Genomic DNA, 8318 nt, shown 5'->3' with positions numbered 1-8318 from the left:
TATCCACCCCCTCATATTCACCCTCCTCATACCCACCCTCCTCTTATCCATCCTCCTTTACCTCACAGCAATCTGCTACTGATGTTATCTCCATGTCACAAAGGAGCAAACTGAGGTTTAAAGAGGCCTAATAATGCCAAGCCACAAAGCTAGGAAGTGGCCGAGCTGGAAGCACGACTGGATCTGCTCTGGTTGTCTGCACTCAGGATTCACGCCCTGCACCCTTTGCTTGGGGCACCATCTGGCCTGGGGGCTGAGCGCATCTTGGGGACCAGGCAGGCATCCCAGTTCCGCCATTTGCCAGCTGTGTGAACTTGGAGAAATCACTCCACCTCTCTGTGCTCAGTTCCCTCATCTGTGACATGAAGGGTCAACACAACTTCACAGGGAGTAAATGAGAGATTCGAAGTGCTACATACAGTACTGGACAAAAAGAAACTTGTGAAAATGGCGTCACCGTGGTGATGATTTGAGTGTGCTGCTGATGGTGCTGCTGTCTGGCCAATGATGCAGGGGCAAAGGGGAACTGTTACCAGTCTCTGGACGAGTCCGGACACAGTGAACTGGGTGTGGGAGGAGTAAGTGGCAGCCCGAGGTAGGAGGTTCTCAGGCAGTAGGAGAGGAAGGGAGGAGCTGAGTGTGGAGGCACAGGGCCAGTGGACAGTGTGGTGGGGACACGGCCCACCCCCAGGCCAGGTGCAGACTCTTCTGACTCTTCCAGACAGCTGCCATTTCCACCACAACCTCCTATCTTGCTCCAAGTTTATAAAGAGTCAGCGACCCAGGCAGAGGCCCGGGGCAGTGCTGTTCCCGCCTGTGAGAAAGGGTTTTGTCTGTGGTTTGTTCCACAATGAGATGTGCTCTTCTCCCTGCTTGAAGGGGAAGCTTTTGTTTGGCAGAAGAAGGAAGAGCCGGGCCACGCAGAGAGAAGCCCCCCAAGGCCACATGCTCTGTCGCTGCTCTGGCGCCTGCCCAGAGCCCAGGTGGGCGTGGAGGCCACGGAAGTCCTGCCACCCAGCGAGCGAGGTTCCAGAGGCCTCGCTCGCATCACCGGGTGAGGTGGCGGCTGTCAGCACGGAGGAGCAGAACATTCCGAGGCACAAGAATAGCCCGACCACAGGCTGGGAGGCGCTGTCTCTGAAACTTTGCCCTCCTCCCTGGAGCAGAAAAGGCCACATGTTGGGAGGCCTGAGGTTTCCTGGAACTGCTAGGGGCAAGAGCTGTTCCTGCCCCAGGTGCAGCCACATCAACCTTGTAGGGCCCCGGAGCCCCGCGCCTGGGGCGGGCCCCCTCACGGAGGGGGGTCTATGTCTGTGCTTCACCTTCTGTGAAGGGGTCTGCCCACAGCGGATGCCTGTGACGAGACAGCGCCCTTCAGGGACTGTCCTCCCAGTGACGGCCATGCTCTTATTGTTTATGTGCGAGCCTGGACCACAAGGAAGCGTTGGCAGGGCCTGGCTCCCACGGTGAATCACTGAAAACACATGGCAACTTCGGCTGTAACCCCATCCCACATCCCTGTGTGCTTCATTGTTCACTTGTTAAATCGCAGCTGAGAGCCTCTGTGCGGGCCCTGTCCTAGGAGTCTGGGAGTCGAAGGGGTGGAGTAACCACCGGAGTCACCTCTAGGCAGGAGGAAAGAGACAGCGAGCAGGGAATCAAGACAGCAGATGCTTTCAGATGGCCACACGTGATGCAAAGAGCATCGGCCTAATTATGGGATGGAGGTGTCTGGGCCTGCGGGTTTGGGGCAGCTGATCCAGTGGGGCAGTCAGGGAGACTTCTCGGAGGAGGTGTCACTGGAGTGCTTTCCCTTGGAGGTGAGATGCAGCCCGTCAGGCGAAGTTCCAGTGAAGAGTGTTTGGAGGCCAAGAAACTGAGGGTAGCTTTCATATGGGGGGCTACTAGCATGGGGGCCTGCAGCCTACCATGACCATGTTCTTGTAGGGGGGTCCTCTGACTCTGGTAGGAGAGAGTGAGGCAGACCCCAGAGAGATGCAGGACCGAGTGCTGAAAGGCAAAGAGTCCTGATGTCTTCACTTCTGGGACCTGCTCCAAGCCTGGACTTCCCTGACACATGAACCAATTAACTCCCCTTTAGGTGCTGATGCTCGGGTGAGCTGAGTTTCCGTTGTTTGTTACGAAAGGTGTCACTGAGTAGTGCCAGGAGCACAGGGGGTCAAGGAGCGCGGGCTCTCCAGCCAGGGCACTCAGAGAGGACGCCACTGTCAGCTGCACAACCAGGGTCCCGCGGAACCCAAGTTGGGAACTCCGGGGCTAAGGCCCCTTCCAGTCGGGGTGACTGAAGGACCCCGGGGACAAGGAGCCTGAAAAGGGGGATCCATGGCCACAGTCTCCAAGCGGAGATTAAAGCTCAGCAATATTTATGGTGCTTCTTCCCTCTCCACAGGTACTACACATGTGGGTACATAGAGAGAAACAAGGTGGCATTGCCTTTTTGGGGTGCCCCCCGGGACAAGACACAGGGGATATACAGGTGGGTGTTGCAGTTAATAGCCCTGCAATAACGGATGGAATCTGAAAGGCTTTATCAGAGGAGGTGGCTGGTTTGTATGATTCACACACATGCTGCCCGCTCGCCCCAGCACACTCGAGTCTGCCTTCCCGCCTGAGTCCTCCTAGCTTTCTGGTGACAGCTTGTTGGCCATTTTCTCTTTACAGCACGTTGGCCACTAACGCTTAACCCAGAAGAAGATGTACATTTTTTGCTCTGGCAATTCCGTCGCTGATACTTTATTTGAGAGAAATAAACACACAGAATAGGAACAAGGACACTCATCTAACATTGCTGATAATTCCCGGAACCGAGAAGCACCCGAGTCTCTAGCAATAAGGGAAGCACCGGCACATTCATGCCTGGTGCTCAGTGTGACCTGTTGAGGGAGACACAGCATGAAGAGGGATGGGGCACAGGTCCCCCAACCGGATGTAGCTGCTGATCCCGTTTTTATTAAACTTATTTCTATTTTAGTGTTTCTCAAACCAACGAGGTGGAAGGGCCAGTCTGTCCTTCCCCATCTGCTGCAAGTTGGTCCTTTTTGTAAAATACCATAAAGATGTGGCCCTTTCAAATCACTCTAGGAGCTTTAAGTTTGTTTTTCTTTTGCATATGCAAATCTCTCCATGCACCTGGGCAAGCAGCTTGCAGAGCACACGTCAAACTGACCTGTCTTATATTTTATCTGAAAGTCTGGAAATGCAAACATGGGAGGGTCTCTCTCACCAGCCAGTCTTGGGCGATGATGCCTTCTCTCTTTTTTTAATCTGTATTTCAGCTTTTCTGCGATGAATTACATTTCTTTAGTAACAAGAAAAGGTTGCATGTCATCGGTGGAGCTGTTTGAGCTGTGAGTCTGAGGTTGGTGGAGGGTGGAATGAGGACCTGGGAGCAGATGGCCACGCTCCCTGCCAGGTCAGCCCAGGAGACACGCGGGGATGGAGGGCTGGCAGATGAAAGCTGCATCTATCCTTCTCTGAGTCTGGAACCCACCCTGAACTCCCTTCCTGGAGTCCCTGACGCTCTCTCTCTGGCGCTGATTCTCCGGCCATCCTTCCCCTGCCTGGCCAGCCTGGCCCCTGGGAACACTGATCAGCACGTTCATCACCTGCACAGCGTAGCTTCCAGCCAGAGCCACCAGACATCACGTCAGCACATCCCCCCAGAGGCTAGGGCTCAGGAGGCCTGAGCACAGGCTCCTGCCAAAGCCTCAGGCACCGTCTGCCGGCTCCTCCGCTCCAGTCTTCTCAGGGACCTCACCCTGCCGTCCCGCCCGCCCGGGGGAGGCAGGCCAGGCAGCACTGTTGTGGTTAGCATGGAGGGGGGCAGGAAAGCTCTCCCTCTGCCATTCCTGTGGAATAGAGGCAGCACTGTCCCCCAGGACAGGAATCTGGCTTTGTTATAGTTGTTTCCTAAGGAGAAGAAAGGGCAGAGATGAATTTCCAGATGCCAGCAATGGGGAAGAATGTAAACCCCTGCTGGGACAGCGGGGCCTCGGTACCCAGGGCCGGTGGGCGCCGGGGGCCCAGGGCCTTCGCAGACAAGGCCAGCTGCTCAGAGTCCCCGCCACTCACTGTGGCCTCAAGAGGGAGACAATGGACAGTGGTCAGGGCAGATGTGAGTCCTGCACCAACCCATCCTAAAGGTGTTGGTGTTATTCCTGTTCTCCAGGTGAGGAGACCGGGGCTTAGGGCAGCAAAGGGCTGGGCTGTCCAAGGCCAAGTGCTGGACAGTGGCTAAATCTGGACTCAAAGACCCCAAGCAAGGCCAAGACGTTTTGTTTCCTAAGAAGGTAAAGCAGGTGAACTCTGATTCTGCTTTGTACCCTATTTCAGAGACCCTCACCCTAAGGGAGAGCCTGCACCCTGCTGTGCCCCTGGCCTCTAGACCGTGCTTCTTCCCAGCCTCATCCCTTTTGAAAGGTGCCAAGAAGCTAGTTGTCACTGTGCTCATTGCCATCATTTCAGGAAACGCTCTCCTTAGACAGATTAGCATTTTAGAGTGCGCGCCGGAAAATTCAAAATCCTCAGGGAACAAAGGAATGAATGTCTAATGGTGGAATTTCAAACTCAGTGTGGCAAGTCTTTGGTTATGGGGTCCTTCCTGGGCAGTTCAAATTGCCCTCTGCCCTGTATAGAAGTCTTCCCTCTCCCCCTTCTACTGACTGGCCTTGACTAGGTCAGAGGTTTAGATTCTTACATGAGTTCTGACCCCCCCCCCCACTAGTTGTGAGATATTAGAAAATCACTTACCCGTTCAGTAAACCAAGGAGGGTGAACACGAAAGTGGCCCAGAGCCCACCTTTATCAGTCATCGGCAAAAGATGTGATAATTGTAGGCTGCTGTGCCCCACTCCAATCCTAATGGGTGAATCAGTCTGGAGAGTAGAGTCTGAGAATCCATTGAAGAAAATTCCAGATGATTCTAACAGGCACTAGAGCTTGAGAATTATTGACACAGAGAACATCTAAGGGCAGTTTCAGGCTCTGCATGTGACCGTAAGCTTGGTGGGCATTATCTATAGCTGTTTCTCCACCTCCACCCACTGTCCACGCCCACAGCCCCAGTCCCAAATTGACCATGCCAAGAAGAAGCAGTAGAAAACCTGCCCTTCATGGACTTGGGGCCACAGCAGCAGTCACAGGACAGCACCGGGGCAAGGCATCATTTCCCTCAGCCACCACGGATTACAAGCCCCAGTATGCCATGAGTTGGACTTCCTAGGGGGTGGGGAGCTTCTGAGAGCTGGGCACAGAGCCGAGTGTCCAGGTGAAGCCATACAACACAAGATACAGGTAGGCCAGTCCCTTTTGCTCTTCCAGCTTCAACTGAACTAAGAGATTTGAAGGAGATATGGAAGAGAGACATGTAGAGACATTTAGAAGAGGTAATTGGCAGAGACACATGGGGAGTCTGCTGGTCTTTGGAAGAGACCATGGAAGCTGTTATCTTGACTTCATGTTGGATTATATGGCTCATTGTTGAATTTTTGTCCCAGCTTTCTGGATCTTCCTAATTCCTTCCTGTTGTTCCTTACCACAAGGTACTTTAGACTTGTGACAAGCTTTGGACCAAGCTTCTTAGGCTGGAAATTTGTCCCCGATGGGTAATTTTTGGAGTTCTCTTAGGGACATCCTTTCTTCTCTTCTTTCTCCAAGCACCAAAAGCCTGCTTCCTTTGCCTTTGCGTGTGTGGATGGCTGAACCCCTTTCAGAGATCTCTGCTCACTAGTTTGAGATCTCTGGGTGTCCCTGGTTGTATACTAACAAGACTCAAAGAACTCAGAAAAGCACTATCGTTATGATTTCAGTTTTGTTATAGAGAAGGATTTATACAGGAAAAGACAAGTTAGAAATGATGCGTGGGGTGAAGTCTGCATGGGCTCCAAATTACAAAGGTCCCTCGTCCTCAGGACTGTGTTACCTTCCAGGCACCAATGTCTTACAAAGAAACCGCCAGCCAGGGAGCACACCAGAGGTTCAGGCCCAGAGGTTCTAATGAGATGTCACTCCACAGGCTTAATTGAGTAAACTCAATCTCCAGTCTTCTCCCCTGATATCATATGGCTGAAAGATCCCAACCCGCTCTCTGGTTCTTTCTGGTGAAGACAACTTGCATCCTAAGCTATCCTGTTAGCACAAACTCTCAAGTGTGGTAGATGGGACAGCCATGAATAATAGTCTTGTTAGTGGGGCATTTCTAAGGCTTTAGAGGTTATCTCCCAGGGGCTGAAGACAAAGGCCAGCTAAATCCTTTATTGTTCAAAATATCTAATGTAAGTAAAGGAGTGGAAGAAGACCCCTCAAAATGTGAACAGTGGTTCTCAGGTGCCAGAGTTTAGGTTGGGGTGGACATTGAAATGTTCATCAGAAACCATCCCTTTTCTTCCTGACATACAACTAGATGACATTTCCCAGCCTCCCTTGCAGTCGGATCAGGTTATGTGACTGAATTCTGGCCAGAGGGATGTGAGTAGAAATAATGCCTGCCACTTTGAAGCCTAACCCATGAAACCTGTCCCACAATCTCTGCTCTCTTTTTTCCCCAACCACTGGTTAGAGAAAAGTACCCAGTGCCCTAGAGAATGAATGTGCCACAGATATGAGGATTCTGGGTCCCTGAATCATCAAGAGAAAGACCCGGTACCAAATATGCTCATTGCACTTTCACATGAGAGAGAAAGAAAGAACAACAAAAAAGCTTCTATTAAGTCACTGAAATGGAGATGTTTATTAACAGCAGGTGTTCTCCGTAATTAACATATGGGCAGTTTTTTTCCCCTTATGCTAATTTTTTTAACATTCTATAACAAATACATATTATTTTTATAAGAAGTAAAGTAAACATCAAAGTTATTTTTTAATGACAAAAATTAAATTATATGGGTAGAGTAGAAGAGGCCTGAATCATTAAACTTGTTTTTGAAGAAAATTTTAATACCCAAATTTGATAGCTCTGGATAAAATTGTTCTTCTGAAATCCCTGAACCCTAAGAGCTCTTGTCTCTCAATGACCCACCCAGGAGGCCTTAAGGTAGTAACATTTGTGAATGAGCATGTCTAACACACACACACACACACACACACAAGACTTGCCCTGAGGTGGCTATTTGGGGTGCATCACTGAAGTTCCTTCTGTTACTATCCAGTGCCCTTAGCCTGGGCCACTGCTTTCCCCAGTACCCCCAAATAGCCACATTGCCTGGCACCTGGAGATTATGAAGCCCTAACATATTACATCTGGGGAGGTTGAGGCCCTGGGATATGTAAAGAACCCTGGCTTCTTTCCACCCAAAATATTTCTGCCCAAAGTGGGTTCTATGAGTTGAGAGCAGGTAGGTTCCTTCCAACCTCATTCATTATCTTGAGGCTTTCACTAAAAAGGAGCTTTCTTGCCTTTGCTAAATATGTGGTTTCTCAGAGTCTCCAGAACCAGGTTTGTGGCCAGTCCCCACCCCCTACTTCTGCTAACACTCAGGATTTCCCCTGGTACTGTCATCTCCATTCTAAATACCCTGCTGAAGATACCTCCTTTCCATCCATGTGGCTGGACAAGCCATACTTTTTAATATCTATGAACACAGGATCTTCATGAGCCAGAATGCTCCAGAAGCAGAGCCAAAAACATATGTGTGTCTATGTGCACATATATGGATATGTATTTATGGGCATGTGTGTATCTATTGACCAACTGAATTGACAATCAATCTATCAAGAGATTTTAAGGAATTGACTCCTGAAGTCATGGAAGCTGACAGATCTGAAATCTATTGGGCTGGTCAGCAGACTAGCAACCAAAGGACTAGCCACTGTTGAAGTTCAAATCCAAAAGTCAAAAGTCATCCTCAGGCAGTCTTCATCTGATAGATGAGATCCACCCACATTACAGAGGGCAATCTGCTTTACTCAGAGTTCACCCATTTAAATGTTAAATTTCATTCAAACTCCCCTCACAGAAACATCCAGAATTATACCTGACTAAATGTCTAGACACCATGGCCCAGTCAAGTTGACACAGCAAATTAAGCGTTTCAGGACACTTGAGTGTCCACACTTTAGGTCAATCATTGTCTGACATGTAAGATTTCAACCCACTGCTATCACGTGAAACAGCTACCTTCTAAGTGCTGTGATTTACTCCTCCCACCATCTTTGTTATCACCACCATCACCATCATCATCATCACCATTACCATCATCACCATTACCATCATAACCATCATCATCATAACAATTATCATCACCATCACCATTACCATCACCACCACCACCATCATCACCATCATGACTGTCATTACCATC

The sequence above is a fragment of the Condylura cristata genome, unplaced genomic scaffold (genome assembly GCF_000260355.1).
Source record: "Condylura cristata isolate star-nosed mole 26May11 unplaced genomic scaffold, ConCri1.0 scaffold00015, whole genome shotgun sequence".
NCBI classification, from domain to species: domain Eukaryota; kingdom Metazoa; phylum Chordata; class Mammalia; order Eulipotyphla; family Talpidae; genus Condylura; species Condylura cristata.
The sequence above is the reverse complement of the archived record's forward strand: the minus strand, read 5'-3'. Positions refer to the sequence as shown.